Raw genomic sequence first — 17,844 nt, forward strand, 5'->3', positions numbered from 1 at the left:
GAGATGAAGTGAGAGAGTGGCACTGATATATATACATTACCAAATGTAAAATAGATAGTTAGTGGGAAGTATTCACATAGCACAGGGAGATCAGCTCCGTGCTTTGTGACCACCTGGAGGGGTGGGATAGGGAGGGTAGGAGGGAGACGCAAGTGGGAGGCGATATGGGGTATATGTATAGTTATAGCTGATTCACTTTGTTATACAGCAGAAACTAACTCAACTTTGTAAAACAATTATACTCCAATAAAGATGCTAATATATATATATATATACTTTGCCACAGATATAATTTAATTAACTTGCTATTTTGCTATCTTGCATTCACTGTTCATTCCCGTCATATTTATATGATAAGTATGGACATCTTTGTCTTTGGGAATTATGTTCTCTGAGTTAGCATTATGGAAATGTAGAGGGTGACCCTGCCTTGGTTTATTGGGTCATGTCAAAGATTGAAAGGTCCCAGATGGCTGCACGATCTTGCAGTATGCAGGTTTGTTGCTCGGAGACCATATTGATCTTTTCCAGCCTCTTTGCAGATGGCCTCCATCTACTTTCTGGTGATTGATTATAGTCATTTACAGCATTAAGTGGTTAGAAGCTTTACCTTGCCTTCAATATTTATAAAGTTAAAAATCTAATCATTTGAGCTTAAAATGCTTTATGGAATTTCTTTTTTTTGCCGATAGCAGCCTATCACTTGGAACGTCTGCTCGTTTAGTCTGGCCAATTTTGAATATGGTTAAACACACATATATTTTCCTACTTTAATATAAGTACAATGTAATTATCAAAACCAGCTGGTTTGTATTAACCAAAGTCACTTTGCTTCTTTTTTGACATGTCTGCCTCGTCCACCTCTTTGTCTTCAGAAAGCTTCAACTAGAATGGCCTCTCTCAAGATGATTCTGTTTCAAACATTAACACGGTTCCACTTGTGGAAAATAACAGAAGACTTAATAGTACCTCAGTGCTTTGATGTCTGGTCCCTAAAGGTCAAGTTGGACAGTGCAGTCAATAACTGGATAGCTAGTCCAATGAGGACACTGTCTCCTCTCCCTCTCTCATAGTCCTGGTGGAGGAGTTCACTAAATTAGTATGCTGCTGTAGTCAGTCAAGTGGAAGCCGAGACACAATTCATGTTTTCTGATTACAGCGCTCCATGATGAAATACCTGTTATAAATATAGTTCTGTCTAATATTTTAAAGTAGATTAAAAGAATCAGATGGAGGCAGACTTGAAAAGGCCAGCTTTTTATTAGATCTGTGAAAGATTCCATTTAAGTGGATACTTCAGCAATACTTTGCTTCGCTTGCCATGTCTGAGAGAGGGGGACTTTTAAGACCCTAGTGAACCTTGACTTCTCCTAGGTTTCCAGGAGAAATGGAGATGTGATGGGAGTTTTCATAAAAAATAATGGTAATAGATACCAGGTGCTTATTTTGTGCCATTGATCTCAGTGACAGATAGGTACAGGGCAGCGCAGGGGATGGGGGGGCTCTTACTTTTCTTATCCATCATAATGACCTTTTTAGGTAGGTATTATTATTTTAAATAAGATGAGTATATTTGTTATCAAACCAAATGTGGGTCTACTCACCCCCACGCAGTAAAGCCAATCCACTGATACTGGGTTGTGGTGAAGGAAAGTGCCACATTTATTGCAGGGTGCCATGCATGGAGTCCAGGCAGCTAGGGATCAAAAAACCCGAATTCCCTGATGGCTTTTGGAGAAAGGTTTTTAAGAGAGGGTGAGGGAGGGGGTTTGTGGGGTGTGTGATCAGCTCGTGGACCTTCTTCTGATTGTTTGGTGGTGAGATAATCTGGAGTCAATGTCATCAACCTTCTGGTTCCAACCAGTCTGAGGTATACATGCTTGTGGGCAAAATAGAGTTAACTTCTTCTACCTGGTAGGGGTTTCAGTATCTGCAAAACAGCTCAGAACCAGAATATTATCTGTAGCCTTTGAGGAGGAACTAAAGCCTTGACTTTAATGGCCAAACAATTATTATTTTATATTGCTTGAGTGTTTTGCTTCATTCCTGCATTTTCTCATTTCTCTGATTAAATTTATTATTTGGAACTCAGGGAAGGCCTAGGAGGCTAAAGTTTTTCTACAACAAGAGGCAGGCAGAGGACATGGGGGTCCTATTAAAAATGAGAAGGACCCTGTCAGGCTCCTGAGCATGGAAGCCTTTCTGTGTCTCCCTTTTCTTGTTTGTAGGAAATATGCTTCAGCCTCTTTGAGTTCCTTCCCTGAGTTCCAAAGGGCAGGTTCAGACAGTTGCTAATCAGGGAAGGGAGGGGATGCAGAGACAAAGGAGGAGCAGTCAAAAAACAATAGTGGGTCTTCCCCACAGTTGTTGGCACAGTGGTTGAGAGTCCGCCTGCTGATGCAGGGGACACGGGTTCGTGCCCGGGTCCGGGAAGATCCCACATGCCGTGGAGCGGCTGGGCCCATGAGCCATGGCCGCTGAGCCTGCGCGTCCGGAGCCTGTGCTCCGCAACGGGAGAGGCCACAACAGTGAGAGGCCCGTGTACTGCCAAAAAAAAAAAAAAAAAAAAACATAGTGGAGTCTTGGGGCAGGGTCCTAGTTCCGCCTCAAGATATACACATAACAATATCTCTGAGCTCTTCTGCAGAACGAAAACCCCCAACAAATGGAAGATGTTAGCTACTTGATGCATTCTTCAATCCAGAGAGAAGGTCACAGTTTGATAACCTCGAGAACCACAAAAGTGCATCAGGAGACCACCTGAGACCAGATTAAAGGAGTGCTGGGCCTGCACACACCCTGATCCTTATCAGCAACTCCACCCTTGAACCATTGCTATAAAACTCCTACCAAATCCCCCTGGAGTTGGGACACACAGTATTTGAGGGCATTAGCCTGCTGTGTCCCCCATTGCCTGGTGAAGCAATAAAGCTATTCTTTTCTATTTCACCCAAAACTCTGTCTCCAAGATTCGATTCAGCACGGGTGTTCAGAGGCCGAGTTGTCAGCACCACTATCCCGGTAAGGCCCCATTATGTTTCTGCTTGGTTACATATTGAGGCACACACCTTTCAAATGATTTGCTAAGGTCTATGCAGCTAAGAAGCAGTTGATTGAGCCAGGATCAAACCCAGGCCGTTTGAAGGCAGAGCCAGAGCTCCTAACCACCACCATCACACTGTACCTTGCAGGAATGGTGACTCATGTCTGTCTGGACCTGATCCAAGAGCAAAACATCTTTTTAGCAAAGCTCCTGTGTAATCATCAGAGAACTTAAGCGACTCTCATCACTCCACTCACCTCATCATCAGCCCCTTGATGCTTTGCTGACAGCAGCCTCCATCGAATATTTTGCTAACCCAAAATATGGGTCTGAGGACTTAGTCAGGGCAGCAGCAATAGGCCTCCCAATGGAGAGGCTGGAATAGGTTTCCAAACCGTGACTGTAGAGCAGGCTTGTCATTCCCTCTCCTGTATGAACAGTGATCATGCGGTCTTACGTTTCCACATTCCCATTCATTTATACATTTTAATTCAGTTACAGTCACCTCACCTTCCTAGATGCCCCTAATCTTCTCCCATGAAAAATATAGAGATGATTAATATCTTTAAGGCACTAAGAGAGATGCTGGGAATTAGACAGTATCCAGTATTGGAGATTGGGCCACAGGGAGCACATTCCTATGGATTTAGTTCTCTTTCAAATTCTGTCAGTGTAACTTTTACTCCATAAAAGCTAACTCAGGTGTGCTTCAAGCCAATGATTTTATTCTTTTATTGTCTTCTGAAAACAAAACCCAAACTGACTTTCTCAATGAAGGAAACTTATTATCTCATATAACTGGAAAGTCCAGGCATAAATTTAATATTAGGCCAGACTTAATCCAGGAATTCAAACAATACCATAAGGTATTTGTTTCTCTCCGTCTCTTGGTTTAGCCTTCTGCTGGTTGGGTTTATCCTCAGGCTACCTATGATGGTCCCTGGCACTTCATGGCTTACTTCTTTCTGCCAGTAGTTCCAAGGGAAAAGGCATCCATCAAAGTCCTGGGATTCATTGGAATCAAATCAATTTGGGAGATATGTATATTCCTGCACCAATCATTGTTGGAACAGGATAATTGGAATTATGCTAATGGATCAATAATGTGTCAGTGATCAAACTAATCCTCCTGATATATCCCTGAAATCAGGAATGGTGCCATTTCTGAATCATACAGACCAAGAATGGGCAAATAACAGATAACACGGAATACTGAGAAAGAGTGTCAAATATCAATTGTATTTACTTGCAACTGAATACAGTTTCTGTGAAAAGTCATATTAAAGTTGTAGAATATGTAAGCAATGACTATCACTTCTTCTGTAAAACCAGTCTTGACCATTGAGGGAAATGACCATTTCATCCTCTGTGCCCCTACAGTTCTGTCCCCCCATCATATCATCACAACCCTAAATGAGCTAAATCACTTGATAATATATATAGTTGTCCCCCCTTATTCATGGGGGATATGTGTCAATATCCCCAGTGGATACCTGAAACTGCAGATAGTACCAAACTCTATATATACTATGTTTTTTTTCCTATCCATACATACCTATCATAAAGTTTAATAAATTAGGCACGGTAAGAGAATATCCAAATTACCAACATCACTACTCTTGTGCTGTGGAGCCATTAAGTAATACAAGGCTTACTTGAACACAAGCCTTGCTGAAATACCATGACAGTCAATCTGATAACCCAGCCAGCTACTAAGTGACTAAAGGGTTGGATATGCTGGACAAAGGGATGAATTATATCCCTGGATGGGACAGAGGGGGGATGGTTCAAGACTTCATCACTATACTCAGAATGGCATGCAATTAAAAACTTACAAATTGTTTGTTTCTGGAATTTTCCATGTGATATTTTTGGAACTTGATAGACCTTGGGTAACTGAAACTGTGGGAAATGAAACCTCGGATAAGGGAGGGGGCTAATGAATATCTCCCCACCCATGGCTACCTCTTCCATGAGGGTAAAGTAGATATCATTTGTGTGTCTCCATTGATTTCATAATGTCTGACAAATAGTAGGACTCCTAATAAATATTTATTTCTTGAATAAATTATCTCCATTTCTAATCATATAATAAGCAACAATGTTAAAAGACATCAGATTACATTATAGAACGAACTCAGACTACCAGTTAGCTTAAGACTCTAAAATCAATATCACTGTCTCCTCTCCTCTTCCCCAAATACTCCAAATGGAGCTGGTCTTTGTTCAAAAGTTTTACATATTATAGAGATTAAGTGACCCATAAGAAGAGAAACATATAGAAATAGAAAGAGTAGTAAAAAACCTGGACCTTAGCAACTAATTTGGGATTTTGGTGACACTGCTTAAAATCAACATTGAAGAGTTTATCAAAAATACAGGTTGCTGGACAATCGTTGCATCTATAGAATCTTATCAGTTGGCCCAATCAAACTGCTTAATTCCTTCAAGGTATTATATTTTATTTTAGGAGCTAAAAGCTGTGTCAGAAAGAACATTGGACAGAGATTTTAAAAAGCTAGGGTCCAGTCTTAAATACTGCACTTGATGGGTATATGATCTTGAGCAAATCAGTTAATGCCCTTTTACTTTAGGTTCTTCATGAATAAAAAGAAAAAAGGGGACCATGACATCCTTAAACTCCGTTCTAGCTCAAATAACTCATAATCTTGCCATAGATCAAGGGTATACTACGTGTTCAGTAAACACTTATGTAGAGAAAAGAGAATTAAGATTTGAATATTGTTTAAAATAAACTTTTTATTTTTGAATAATTTTAAATTTACAGAAAAGTTGCAAATTTAGTACAGAGAGCTCCCATTCGTCCTATACCTAGTTTCCACTATTATTATTATCTTATGTTAGTATTGATATATTTATTACAACTGAGTGAACATTGATACTTTTTTACTAACTAAAGTTCATTCTTCATTTAGATTTCCTTAGTATTAACCTAATGTCCTTTTTTCTTTTTTGGGATCCCTTAGGCTCCTCTTGGCTACGATAGTTTCTCACACTGTCTGTTTTGATGACTTTGAGAATTTTGAAAAATACTGGTCTAGTATTTTTTAAAATGTCTCTCAATTGAGATTTGTCTGCTGGTTTTCATATGAGTTCTGGGGATGAAGACCACAGAAGTGAATGTGCCATTCTCATTACATCAAATGGAGGCTACATATTATCATGACTGTTGATGGTGACCTTGATCACCTGGCTGAAGTAATGAGACTTGAGCCTTTTTTATTGAAAAATTATTTTGTGCCTTCTGTGTGTCAGCTACTATGCTAGCTGTTGAGCAAATAAAGATGATCCTTGCCCTCATTGAATGTACAGCTGAATAGGGAAACTTAACCAAATAACTTCACAATTAATTGTGTATATATCTATATCTACATCTACATCTACATCATCTATATCCATATCTAAAACAGGGACACCTAATTTAAACTGATGGGTCAAGAAAGACCTCTCCAGGAAGTGATGTTAAAATGGAAATATAAATCATGAGTAGGAGAAGACTAGACAAAGAGATTTGCAAAGAGAGTTTAAGACAGAGAAAATTGTTTATCTGAACACCCTGCTGAGCTGCTTGGAAGAGAGAGAGAATGAGAGAAAGAGAGAGAGAGAGACAGAGAGAGAGAGGCAGGAAATGACCTGAAATGAAAGTTGAAAGGTGACAAAGTTGATAAAGTTGAAAGCCTTAGCCTTTCTCTGAGCTTGATTAAAATTTGGACTGTTTCTTTTCCGACTACACATCCCTGACCTCCCTTTTCTTAGAACATTTACTTAAGAATACTTGGAATTGTAAATTCTTTCTCTGATCCTTTGAATTGTAAATCACTTCACAACCCAGATATGTCTTTCTCAAGGACACTGGGAACCATTCTTTTGAACTGTAATCAATGAAGGAGGTAGCACCCTTGTCTCCCATTCTCTGTAGGAAGCTAGGTGCTTAATTTCAAAAAGGCAAAATTAGCAAACATAGCTAGACTTAATCACATTGACCAGTCTCCCCACTAATGTCCTTCTGTACTTTTCCATTAGCTCACCCCACAAATTATCCCCTGCCTTTTGTTTCAGCAGAGTTTAATCCCTCTCTCTTATTGCAATAGCCTTGCATAAAATTTTCCTTGCCTGTATTTAACTGGTCTGGTGTAAACCAAGAATACTTAGAAAAGGTGAAAAAGTTTGTTTAAAAAATTGATTTAAAGGTAACAGAGAGTTAGAAAGTCCATGAGGACTTGAGGGACCAAGATCTCAAAAGAAAAGGGAACCCAACAACAGGTAACACTTTTGTCTGCAAACCATTTGAGTAATCTAGAATGGTGACTGAATGGCTGAGAAATTGAGTAGAACTTTCAGAAGTTTCATCTAGTGTGATTTTCCCAAGTATTTCTGTCCCTCCCTATACACACTCAAGGAACTTCTCTCTCCTCCTTTGGAATCTGGGCTGTGTCTGACTGCTTTGAACAATGGAATGCAGAAGTGATGTTCTGAAATTCTTAAGCTGCTTTACTACTTCTCTCTTGGGACACAGCCAGCACACTGTGAGGGAGCTCAAAAGCCACATGGAAATGTTACAGGAAAGAAAGGTGGGGCCAGAGAGGATGGTCACCTCCCAGGTTTCAAGTGAATCCCTGGTACGGCCACTGAGTGTGGGTTCTTGGCTTTGCTCAGGAAAGAATTCAAGAGTGAGAGCCATAGTAAAGTGAAAGAAGGTTTATTCAGGGAGATACACACTCCATAGATAGAGTGTGCATCATCTCGGAAGGTGAGAGGTACCAGGGTACGGGGTTGTCAGTTTTTATGGGGGGGGGGGGAATTTCATAGGATAATGAATGGGAGGAGTATTCCAGCTACTTTGGGGAAGGGGTGGGTATTTCCAGAATTGGGCCACCACCCAATTTTTGACCTTTTATGGTTAGCCTTGGAACTGTCATGGTGCCTGTGGATGTGTCATTTAGTTTGCTGATGTGTTACAATGAGCATATACTGAGGCTCAAGGTCTAATGAAAATCAACTCCTCTGCCATCTTGGACCTAGTTGGTTCTAACCAGTTTATGTTGTGTCCTCAGGTTATGTCATTCTTTTAAAGTTTGTGCCCTGCCCCCTTCGTATGAATGGTCACAGCTGCATTATTCATTGCAGTCCACAGGTGAAACAGCCCAAATATTTATCAACTTTAGAGTAGATAAATATATTGTGATACGTTCATACAGTGGAACACTAGAGAGAATGAAAATAATCTACTGTTGCATGCAACAATATGTATGAATTGCACAAGCATAATATTGATTTAAAATTAAGCAAATCTAATCTATGGCCTAAGATACCCTATGGGAATGTTATGACTAGAAGGTGCCTGGGGATTACTTCTGCAGCACTAGTAATATTCTATTTCTTTATCTGGGTGCTGTTTATATGGGTGTGTTTACTTTGTAACAATTCATTGAGCTGTTCTGTATATTATAACTTAATTATGTTTTTTACAAAAGAAACTTCAGATCGAACCAAAACAGATGAATGTTCCTTAGCCATAACTAATAGTTTTTACCAATACTTTAGAAGCAGGAAGAAAAGCTGGAAGTTTATGAAAGAAATTAGAAGCTCTAAATGTATGCTGCAAAATATATGTGATAGAAATTGGTTTTACTTTAAACAGTCTATTGTGTAATCTAATTTGTGTTGGTGTCAAAAATCTGTCCCCTTTCCTGGTTTATTGGTCATTTCCTTTAATCTTTTGGAGTCCATATTACCAGACAGCTTAGTTTTTTTGTTTTGTTTTGTTTTGTTTTATGGCAAGGCCTCAGCTCCCTTTCCTTGTCACTCACTGATCTCATTCTGTTTCAGTAAATCTACCAAAGCAGTTCAAGTGAAAATGCTCAGTTGTCTTATCCCTCAGCATATTTGTTTTCTAATTTACATTTCTCCATCTAGTTTATGTCTTTAAATGTCACACTCTAAACTGATGGCTTTCAATCTGAGGCATGAAGTTTCTCAGTTTTCGCAAAGGAAACAACCTTGTCTGCCTATCAAACATAAAGTATCAGAGAGAAATGTGGCTGTTGGTGAAGTCATTTCAACTGGTTCAGGAAGTTTGCTCTCACTTATTCACTTAGTGCCATTAAACCTGACTGCTTCTAGCCTTCAAATGATTCTCATGGTGTTTAAAGTCTATGTGTGGATTTCATGTCTTGTGGCTAAGTTATAATAGTTGCTAAGCTATTTCCTCTCCACAGATATCTCATACAGCCCCTTCCCAATGATAATTATAATTTTTTTTCCCATCTATTCTTTTGTTGACCTTCTGGGCATATTTCTGTACCATTTGTTGCCATTTTAAAAAATTACAATGATATTCAGCTTCTTACTCTTCTGTTTTATAAAATAGCAGATTATATCACAATACGTTAAATCATGAAACTACACAGCCAAAAATGCATAACCACACAGCACCATTGATTTATTAAGAGACTTTCAGTTAGGTGTTTTATTTAGGAAGAGCTATGCAAAGCATCATTATAATAGTTTGGAAGCAATGGCACACACAATCCCTTAAAGAGATAAAATAACAAATAAATTATATCAAGAAAGAATTCTCAAACTAAGTGACCTTAAAGATTCAACTCAAAACTGCAAGTTTATAGCTGAGTCAACCAAAGTCTAGAATGGAAAATGGCTGCCTAAGGCCTTCCAGGTTGTGAGGAAGGGCAGGCTGACACTGAAAACCGGGTCTGTTCTACATCACACAACATATATATTTATAAACAAGTGCCAAAATGCAACAATAAAACCAGCTGTAAAACTCAGATGATTCTCATGATCTACCCCCCTTGACATGCACTGAAACCATTTTGCCATAGTATGATTTTTCTTAGGCAACCTCAGTTTTCTTCAACAAGTGAGATTAACTATCCTAATCTTAAAACCAGAGTGACCTTCTCAGTGCTGGATCTATCAAAACAAATGCTCTCTATAAATATTTTATATGACAACTTATTTAAAGAGCTTTGGAAATAAAGAAGTCAAATTGTTTCAAATGGAAATGCGTTAGGTAGAAATATGCCAAGATGGAAAAACTATAATATAGCCAAGAAAGAAAGGGAAAGTAGGAAAGAAAAGAAAATATAAAAGAAAAAAAATTCAATGAATCATTGTAGAATAAAAGAAAGAAAAGAGAAAGAAAATAAAATCCAAACAGTCCCACTGTAAAGAAATGAAGGCAGACCATCCTGTGAAATAGAGGGTCACACCAAGAATGTCCTATTGTAGATGTCTTTCTAGGGCCAACCCTGCAATACATTTACACTATGATATATAATCTACTGACATTAGATATGATACCGCTAGAATTGCAAATAGACTTTACTAGCACTGGAAATGAATGTAAAACATTTGAAAAAATAGCCACCCCAAGGAAACATTCCTTTGTTTATGTAGAAAAGCCACACACATACCAATAAAATCTGTTTTTATTTCCAATGGTACTTTTGTTAGAAATGTTGACGGTGGGTTACTCTGTTGAAAAGTATTTCAGCAAAACTATTTCCTTTCGAATGTTGAAATAATACCAAATAATTTGGGAGAAAGTACAATAGACTGGCACGTAAACAGTAAACACATCTATTACAGAACCAGAAATGTTAGCAGTGAATCTCAGATGAATTGAGATGACTAGGCTCAGGAATGATCATGAATACTCTCCACATTTAGTAAACAATTCCCAAAAGATGTGTTAACATTAAGGGGACCTAAAACACTAGCATGAAGTGAAGTGGGGTAAGCAAAGGGGAATAACAATTGTTAAGCAGTGAGTTGAAGAATCAGGTCTTTAATCACAAGCTTAAAATATCAAAGATTGTTGACTTGCAAAAGATACCACTTGAAAAATAAAATATTTATTTAATAAATTATTTGGACACATATTGTAAGCAACATTTTGTTTTGTCTTTATAACTTAATGAAGGAACTGAGCCTGTGAACTACTTATTTTGGTATTATATATGCAAAAACATTGACTCTTTCCTTTGCTTTTCTTTTTCCTTTAGTGATCCAGGTAAACAAAAATAAATTAATCATAATCTTTGGTTCATAGTGCATAGTCATCCTTGGTCTGTGAACAGTCCACTTTCATTCATTCTTTTATTCATTTACTTTTCCAAATTATTTAGTTTTTTTAAAAATTGTGGTAACCATGATTTACAATTTACCATTTAAAATATTTTAATGTATATAGTTTAGTAGCATTAAGTAATTGACATTGTTTTACAACTTTCACCACAATCCTTGCACAGAACTTTTTCGTCTTGCAACACTGAAACTCTGTGTCTATGAAGAACTCCACACTCTTCTTCCTCCGAGGTCCTGGCAACTACCATTCTTCTATTTTCTGTCTTTATGAATCTGACCTCATATGAGTGCAATCATACAGCATTTGTCTTTTTGTGATTGGCTTATTTCACTTATCACAATATCCTTAAGTTTCATCTTTGTAGCATATGTCAAAATTTCCTTCCTTTTTAAGGCTGAATAATATTCATTGTAGGTATTTATCACATTTTGCTTATCCATTCATCCAACAATGGACACATCCATTGACTGCTTCCTTCTTTTGACTACTTGATTAATGCTGCTATAAACATGGGCATGCAAGTGTCTTTTCATGTTCCTGTTTTCAGTTCTTTTGGAGATATACGCAGAAGTGGGATCATAGGATAATCCTATTTTTAATTTTTTGAGGAATTTCCATACTGTTTTCCATGGCAGCTGCACCATTTTACATTCCTACTAGGAGTGCACAAGTGTTCCATATTCTCTATGTCCTCATCGGCATTTATTTCCTGCTTTTTTGATAGTAGCCATCCTAATGGGTGTAAAGTAGTATCTCATTCCTACTTATTCATTTAATCTTAGTACTACAATAAATATCCCTAAATCTATCACTCAACCAGACCTAAAATATAACTATGCATATGCTCCTCTCTCATTTTCTGCTCTGTCTCTCCCTAATAGTAATCCAAAGTAGTTGTTTAGTATTTCTTGTTTTTATAAATGTATACAGTTCTACCTTATACTATATGACTAAACTTCTCTTACTTGAGCCATGGCTATCACTCCTGAAGAAAAAGAGAATTCAACAGACATGTCTCTCTAAGTAGGAACAGAGATAATCATGGCTACATAACCACTAAGAAGCCAGTCAAACCTGTTTACTTCTCGTGGTTACAATAAGTTGATGAAAAATTTTGTGTTAATTAGTTAATTGAATTTAAGTAATACAATTTGATGAATAGTAGCTAACTGTACCAGGCATCGCAGAATGTTCAAGGATGAATATAAATGATCTCTCCACCAATACTGTGCTTACAATGTAGTCATTTATTTATCTACTTCATAAACATGTGTTCAAAGCTGTGGGATATACAAAGAAATTTAATAGACATTAACAACCCTTCACAGCCTTGCAGGAATACAGATGTATTCTTAATCTGATGTTTTCTGTGGCAGACACAAGTTGTCATTTTACCTTTTCCCCTCTCCTTTTGAGCATGTACCTGGAATATATTTTCCAGATCATTTTATACTTACCTGTGGCCATGTGCCTAGGTTCTGGTTAGTGGATTTGAGAAGGAAATGATGCATGCCCCCTCTGAGACTGGAAACCTCACACAAACTTCCACTTACTCCACACCCTCTCTGCTAGTCAAGGACACTGAAGTCCTAAGGGATGGTGGAAACACAAGTTGGAGGAAGCCTCCATTCCTGAATGACTTTATAGATGTCTGCCTGCTGAACTGTCACATTAAAGAGTTCTTAGCAATAAATAAACTTCTACAGTGTTAAACCTCTTGGAATTATTTAGGGTTTATTTGTTACCACAGCTAGTATTTACTACATCTAATATTCCTCCTCCTCCTGAAAGGATCTAAATCCCTAAATTCCCCTTTTCTTGGCATAATGATAACTGTAATTCTGAAAACTGTGTGTCTGTAAAGAGAACCTTCAGTTCAAATTTTAGTTTTGTCATTTTATTAATTTACTCATTCAACAGACATTTTAATGCACAAATTTCTTTTAATGTTGATGAAACAGCAGGGGAGCAAATGGACAGACAACTGTTTTCAGGGACTTTATTTCTAGAGTGCAAAGAAAGATAATAAATAAGTAATCATCTTAATATATAATATAGTGTTAGAAAAGTAATGCTTATTTAGAGTCTAAATGATTTAGGGAGATATTTATATAAATAAAATAAACACAATACTAGAAAATAATAAATATTTCAGAGAAATATAAAAAAGCTGAACATTATTAGGGCTAGAAAATGTATTTTAGTTATTGTAACTAAATACAATTTTATTTAAAATGTATAAATGTTTATGAGCCTCTTTTTCTGTATAGATGTAAAGAAAATAGCAATATTTAATTTATAGTGGTGACATATTTGTAGGAATGTATTTAATAAGATAAAAGCCTATGCTTTAGTAGCTATCAAAGAATGATAACTAATTAAATGCAGAATTTTCTAAAGTATGGTATTCATAAACTTTAAAGTGTCAGTACTAGGTTAAAAAAAAAAAAGGAAATGTCACAAGTCAGCAGTGGAATACTTCCTAAATGGCTGATATAGACAAAAGAATTATTAGAAGTTAGAGGAGGAAGGATTCACTTGACAGAAAAATAGCATTGGGTTTGGTTTTAAAGGTTGAAAAGAATTTGATTAGGAAGAATTAGGGAAAGAGGAACAACTTGTGTTAATTAAAATGCAAAGAGGAGAAACCAGAGGTGTGAATAGAGAGAGTGAGAAAACCAGTGTGACAAAGTGAAAAATATACTCAGAGTGCAATGAAAGCTCATGTTTGAAATATGGGCTTGAGCCATAAAAACAAAGGGCCTTGAATAGCAAGTTAAGGTATCTTGCAAACCCAATTTAACAGTAGAAAGATGACACCAAAATTAATGAACTGAGTGTAGAGAACTCTCCATCAACTGACAGTTTGTTAGCATAATGCCAATCATTGTCATTCTTCCAGATAGTGGTACACTTTATAAAATTAAGCAACACATCTTTCATTATTGGTGACATTTACAAAGTGCCTGTCACAGTGCCCTGTCTACAGTCTATATTTAATGGAAAATATTCATTACAGATTTATCTAATCACCTCAAACACATGCCAGTTAGCATCGATAAATTATTCTTTACATATTGGTGTAGACTAATATTTTCCCCATTATCCCAAAATGAGAAAACATGAGATGTGAAAAATTGTAGAATACTGAAGAAATTAGCTCTGGTAAAGAAATATATTTAAATTGACTCACTTTACTTAAAATCACACCTTCACTTCCAGTATAACTGAGTGGAAATCTAAAGAGCATATATTTTCCATTAGTATTAAAAATGAAAAGACTTTTAAGAACAAAAAGAAAAGAACAGAGAAAAAAACAGAAGATGTTCAACATTGTCCACATCTTCAGACAACATAACTTCTAGTTTCAAAGCTTTCATATGAAGTCCAGGTAAGATGTGCTTAATAATAAAATAAAACTATTGTTATTACAACAATAGCAGGCCTACTAATGCCTCCCTCTGCTCTGTTTCACTTCACCAGAAGACAATCATGGCAGGGAGAAAGATTTTGACCAAAGCTATATTTCCTTTAAGGGACCTTGGCTAGTTGTAATTCAGCTAAGGGCCACTGGGATTATTTAATATAGTTCCAGATAAGAGCCAGTATGGTGTATTCTATGGACCCAGGATTTCATTGTCATATCTGTAATTATAGGTTTCCTTTTCTTCCTGTCCCTTGGCAATAGAATATGACAAAAGACATAGAGAAGAAAATTTAAAAAGACCCTTAAAAAGCTAAATGTTAGAGGATTATGAGAAGATGGTAGAGTAGGTAGCTTCCCACTCAACAAAAATTACACTGGCAGAATCTGTCTGATGCAACTATATTGGAACTCTAAGTCTACTGAAGGTTTGTTACTTCCAGGGGAAGGCTTGCATAGTAAATTGCAGTGCACTTTGGTCAGCTCTTACCACTACAGGAACCACCTATCCCCTACCCCTAGCCAGGTGGCAGACAGTTGTGCATATGTTCCAGAAGCAGCTTACATACAGCTTTTAGGAGCCACAGTAGACAACAAGCAACTTGTTCAACAAATATTGGGGATCTGTGCTCTGATCTCTGACTGCTGGCTTCAGAGCACAGAATGGCAGACACAGAGGCAGACAGTCATTGTTGTTGCACTTCCCCCCACTGTTGTAGGCCCCTCCCCCTCTAGCTGAAGTGACTTCTAGTCAACTTAAAGGACTAGAACATTTCACTCCTTCCGTTTTTTTTTTTTTTCCCCCTTGTGGGAGCCAAATATTCAAAAGCAACTGTATGTACAAAGTCATATGCCTAGGGAAAGGCACAGGCTTGGGAAGATCTGTAAAGACCTTAGGTTTATACCTTAAACTTAAGTTTATACTATAGGCTCATCCTCAGCACAGAGATAGCCTACAGAAATCAAAACCAAACACAGAAACAAACAGAAAACTCTGGGAAATGGGGAGAATCTGATTTCTAGAGTCACTGCATTATTAGATTCAAATGTGCAGTTTTCAGCAACAACAACAACAAAAAAAAACGAAGCATACAAAGAAACAGGAAAATATGGCCCATTCAAAATAATTAAAAAATATATAAATAACAGAAAAGATTCCTGAAAAAGACTTGATGGCACATCTACTAGACAAGGAATTTAAAACTGTCTTATAGATGTCCAAACACCTAAAGGAATATGTAAAGACAGTCAAAAAGAAAATGATTTATGAATAAAATAGAAATACCAATAAAGAGAAAATCTAAAAAGAAACCAAAAAGAAATTTTGGAGCTGAAAAGTACAATAACTGAAATGAAAAATTCACTAGAGTGATTCAGAAGCAGATTTGAGCAGGCAGAAAAAAGAATCAGTGAACCTGAAGATAGGACAATTCAAAGTTTTAAATCTGAGGACAGGAAAAAGTAAAAATCAAAGAAAATTAAGCAAAGCCTAAGGGATCTGTGGAACGCTATCAAGTGGTAGGAGTCTTAGAAGGATAGGAGAGAGAGAAAAGTTCAGAGGATATTTGAAGACATAATGGCTGAAAATTTCCCAAATTTGATTAAAATTGAGTGTAAACACTGAAAAAGTTGTACAAAGTTCAAATAGGATAAACTCAAAAAGGTTCACATCAAAACACATTATAATCAAACTGCTGAAAGCAAAGCAGTTTGAGGGAAGCTTGAAAGCAGCAATAGAGAAGTGACTCATCACACACACGGAATGTTCAATACAATTATCAGTAGATTTCACATCAGAGACTTTGGAGTCCAGAAGGCAGTGGTCTAACATTTAAAGTAATAAAAGAAAAAATCTGTTAACCAAGAATTCTGTATCCAGCAAAATTGTCCTTCAAAAGTAAGGGAAAATTAAGACATGCCCAGATAAACAAAAGGTGAGGAAGTTCATTGTCACTGGACTTGCCTTGCAAGAAATGCTAAAAAGAATTGTGCAGATTGAAATAAAAGAGCACTAGACAGTAACTCGAAGCTGTATAAAGAAATAAAGGTCATAGTAAAGATAATGCATGGACAATTACAAGAGCTAGTATTATTGTAACTTTGATTTATAATTCCACATTTTGTTTTCTACATAATTTAAGAGAATAATGCTTTAAAATATCACTAGTTTATGTTTTGGAGCACATAATGTGTAAAGATGTAATTTTGTGACGCCAACAACTAAAAAGGTGGGGATGGAGCTCTAAAGGAGTAGAGCCCTTTTTTATGTTATTGAAGTGAAGCTGGTATAAATTCAAATTAGAGTATTATAACTTTAGATGTTACATACAGTCCGCATGTTGATCACAAAGAAAATAGCTGTAAACTATACACAAAAAACTGAGAAGGGAATTTTTAAATGTTTCAGTACACACACACAAAAAAAACCCACAAAATAAGATGTGATACAGGAAACAAAGGAAAAAATTTTGTAGGCATAGAGAATATAAATAGTAAATGACCGAAGTAAGTTTTTCCTTGTCGGTAATTACTTTAAAAGAAATGAATTAAACTCTCCAATCAAAACATACAGATTGGCAGAGTGGATTAAAAAAAAATAAAATAAAAATAAAAAACATGAACCAGCAAATGAAAGGATGTAAAAAGATATTCCATGCAAATAGTAACCCATACAACAATATATACAATGAAAAATTATTTAGCTTTAAGAAGGAAGGAAATTTTGACATATCCTACAACCTGGAGAACACTATGCTAAATGAAAGAAGCCAATCACAGAAAGAAAATTAACCTATGGTTCATTCATGTGAAATATTTAGAGTAGTCAAAATCATAAAATAGAAGGTAGAATATTGGTTGCCAGGAGCTGGGAAGAGAGGGGGAAAGGGAGTTACTATTTAATGCATATAGAGTTTCAGTTTTATACAACAAAAATATTTCTTGAGGCGGATGGTGGTGATGGTTGCACAACAATATGAATGTACTTAACACCATTTAATTGTACCTTTAAATATGATGAAAATGGTAAAAATCTTATGTGTATTTTACCACAATAAAAAATTGTGAAAAAGCTGCATGTTTTCAAGAACAAATTGTCTATGAGCACTCACACTTATTTGCATATTGAGTCATTTTGAAAGTGTAGTGGATTTCATTTAAAAATTGCTTTTAGATTATAAAAATAATGTAACAATATGCCAGAATTAACAGTATATGTAATAAAAAGTTTGGCATAAAGAGAAAAAA

Source organism: Phocoena sinus, chromosome 17 (assembly GCF_008692025.1).
Source record: "Phocoena sinus isolate mPhoSin1 chromosome 17, mPhoSin1.pri, whole genome shotgun sequence".
Classification (NCBI taxonomy): domain Eukaryota; kingdom Metazoa; phylum Chordata; class Mammalia; order Artiodactyla; family Phocoenidae; genus Phocoena; species Phocoena sinus.